This window comes from Lucilia cuprina, chromosome 2 (genome assembly GCF_022045245.1).
Source record: "Lucilia cuprina isolate Lc7/37 chromosome 2, ASM2204524v1, whole genome shotgun sequence".
NCBI classification, from domain to species: domain Eukaryota; kingdom Metazoa; phylum Arthropoda; class Insecta; order Diptera; family Calliphoridae; genus Lucilia; species Lucilia cuprina.
The window spans coordinates 27,214,934-27,218,099 of NC_060950.1; positions in this window are offsets into that span (position 1 = coordinate 27,214,934).

Below are 3,166 nucleotides of genomic sequence, written 5' to 3' on the forward strand. Positions count from 1 at the left end.
CTAACTAACTATCTAACTAACTAACTAACTAACTAACTAACTAACTAACTAACTAACTAACTAACTAACTAACTAACTAACTAACTAACTAACTAACTAAATAACTAAATAACTAACCAACTAACTAACTAACTAACTTACTAACTAACTAAATAACTAACTAACCAACTAACTAACCAACTAACTAACTAACTAACTAACTAACTAACTAACTAACTAACTAACTAACTAACCAACTAAATCCGTAGAAATACACGTAGGCCTCTATCGAGCCTGTTGTGCGCTCCTTAACCAGTGCCACAGGTTAGAATCGAACTCACCACCTCCGGTCTACTAGAGCTCTAACCACTAACCTACCGGAGGCAACTAACTAACTAACTAACTAACTAACTAACTAACTAAATAACTAACTAACTAACTAACTAACTAACTAACTAACTAACTAACTAACCAACTATAATGTAATAATAGCAACGAAATACATATATTAGCTTTAAAGGAGTAAGGGAGCCCGAGATTATTAACCTAACTAACGCAAAATCATTCGATGCCTATGAGACTGCATTAAAAATATGGACGAGAAACTCCTATTAGGCCTCTTAGAATAAAAAAAATCATGGGTACAACCATAAAGATACTATGAGGTCATGTTAATGAGAGCATTACGTGAAATCTCCTCAAAATAAGGAAGTCGAGGATTATTATCATGCGAGCACTGATTGGAAACTTCTTTGGAATTACGATCAGGAAACATAGTTTCTGATCATTTAAAGATAATACAGTACCTGGCATGATGCCCTACTCCATGGTGGTCTTTTTCATCCACTAGATAGACTTGACAACGGTCTATTAACGAACCTCTATCCTTCAATGAAGAACCCAGGTGGCAATTTGTGTACACTGGATTTGACTGGTCCATGTACAAGCACTTTGCTGATGTACTCGACATTCATCCCGTACAATTAATACCAACGCATTTTTAATGCTTAGTCCCACAGTCACTCTTCTGTGGAGTATCTGTTGTTTCGGCAACAGCACCGCATTTATCCCGAAATATTGACCTTACCTTACATCAGTCCTCTTACCGCCACTTACTCTTCCCGCGAATTTGGGTTTACACCACAGTCGCTACGTGGATCGCGAAGGAACCTCAACCAACTGACCAGCTAGGATATAGTCCTGCGGGCAACTGGCCACCCATAGTACCAGATTATGCTGTGCTCTGATCTGAACTCTTTTCAATCTATGCAAGGCCAGACTAGAAGCATTGGCCACCTCATTATACCCTGGGATTGCAATAACACCAAGGTGGAGGCTTTACCAAGGTAACATGCCCGTCTGTGTGTTTGTTGAAATCAGTTTTTAGAGGACCCCAGATATCAGCGAGATCCGAATCTTCAATAACTCTGCTACACATGTTTTCGAGAAGATCACTATTTAAAATCAGCAAAATTGGTCCATAAATACCGGAGACATGAGCAAAAATCCAAGACAACCTCTGAAGATTTTTGAATTTTCTCTTATATTGAACTTAGAAAAATGAAATTAAGGATGTAGAGTCTGAATTATGTGAAAAAGTACCTTTTCGTTTTTCAAAAGGTACTTTTTGAGTTTTCTATAATAATGAACCCAGAAACATGAAATTAAGTATGTAGAGCCCGGATTAGACTCTTACTTGTTTAAGAAATGCTCATTTCTAATATACTCACAAGTGTAGGGTACACATAGTTGGCAATGCCCCATAATACATTCTTTCTTTCTTGGTAAAAAAATAAAATAATTATTATATATTTTGGTTTATACTTTCTTTATTTGTTTCATATATATGTATGTATATATTTCATTTATTTTTAAAACATTTAATAAATATATACTAAACATTATACATAAAATACAATACATTTCATTTGTTTTTTTGTTTTGGTTATAACTATTAAATATAAGAATAAATACAAAAAATCATAATAAAAAATTTATTTAAAAAAAATTAAAAAAATTGGAACTTAAACCATTTGTTTTTTTGTGTTAAATGACTCCATGGGAGTAAATTTTCTTTTTTTATTATATTTAATTTTTACAAATAATATTTTATAAATCTATAAACTATACAAAGAATAAATATATTTAAATAAAATCAATCATATTTTGTTTTCTTATACATTTTAATCCAGGGAAATTTTAAAAACGTTTTATATTTTTCGTTTTTTCTTAGCAATTTATAAATGTTATTTTAAGGATTTTTGTTGTTGTTTTTGTTTGTAATACAAATTAAAAGGACACAATTTATTTTTTGCACTAATTAACATTTAAAATTGTTTATTTTATTTTTTTAGTTTTAATGTTTTTAAAAATCAACTAACAATTTATTAGATTTTTTATTATTTTTATTTATTGTGTTTTTAATTTTATTAATTTTAAAAACTACGTTAAAAAATTTTTGCTATCATTTTTAAATTTAATAATTTTTTATTATTATTTGTTTATATATGTATTTATTTGTTGTTGTTGTTATATATTGTTTTATTTAATGAAAGAGATCATTGTTTTAAAAATCTACGAAAAATGTATTATTATTATTTGTTTTAAAAAATTTTTTGCGTTTATTTATTTTTCTATTTTGTTGCAATATTTGGTAAAATTCTTGTTAAATTTATTATTTTTTAAAATGTGGCACCTTTTATCATAATTGTATTTTAAGTTCTACGGGTTTGTTTTTTTTAATTCATTTATCTTGCACGAATTTAAATAAAGAGAAGCTTTGAACACAATTAAGATGTTAAATGACTTATATTTGGACTACTCTATAGACTAGTCTATACTCTACTCCTAAGTTTAATCCTTAGTCTAGTTTATAGTCTGTAATTGAGTTAAGTGTCGAATCAAATTTTTAGTCTAGTATATAGTCTAAATCATAGACTAGACTATTAACTACTCTATAGACTATTATATAGTCTATATCATATACTATACTCCAGTAAATAGTCCAGTCTATAGTCTAATCCATAGTCTAGTCTATAGTCTAGTCCATAGTATATTCAATAGTCTAGTCTATAGTCAGGTATATAGTTTAGTTTATAGTCTAGTCTATAGTCTAGTCTATAGTCTAGTCTATAGTCTAGTCTATAGTCTAGTCTATAGTCTAGTCTATAGTCTAGTCTATAGTCTA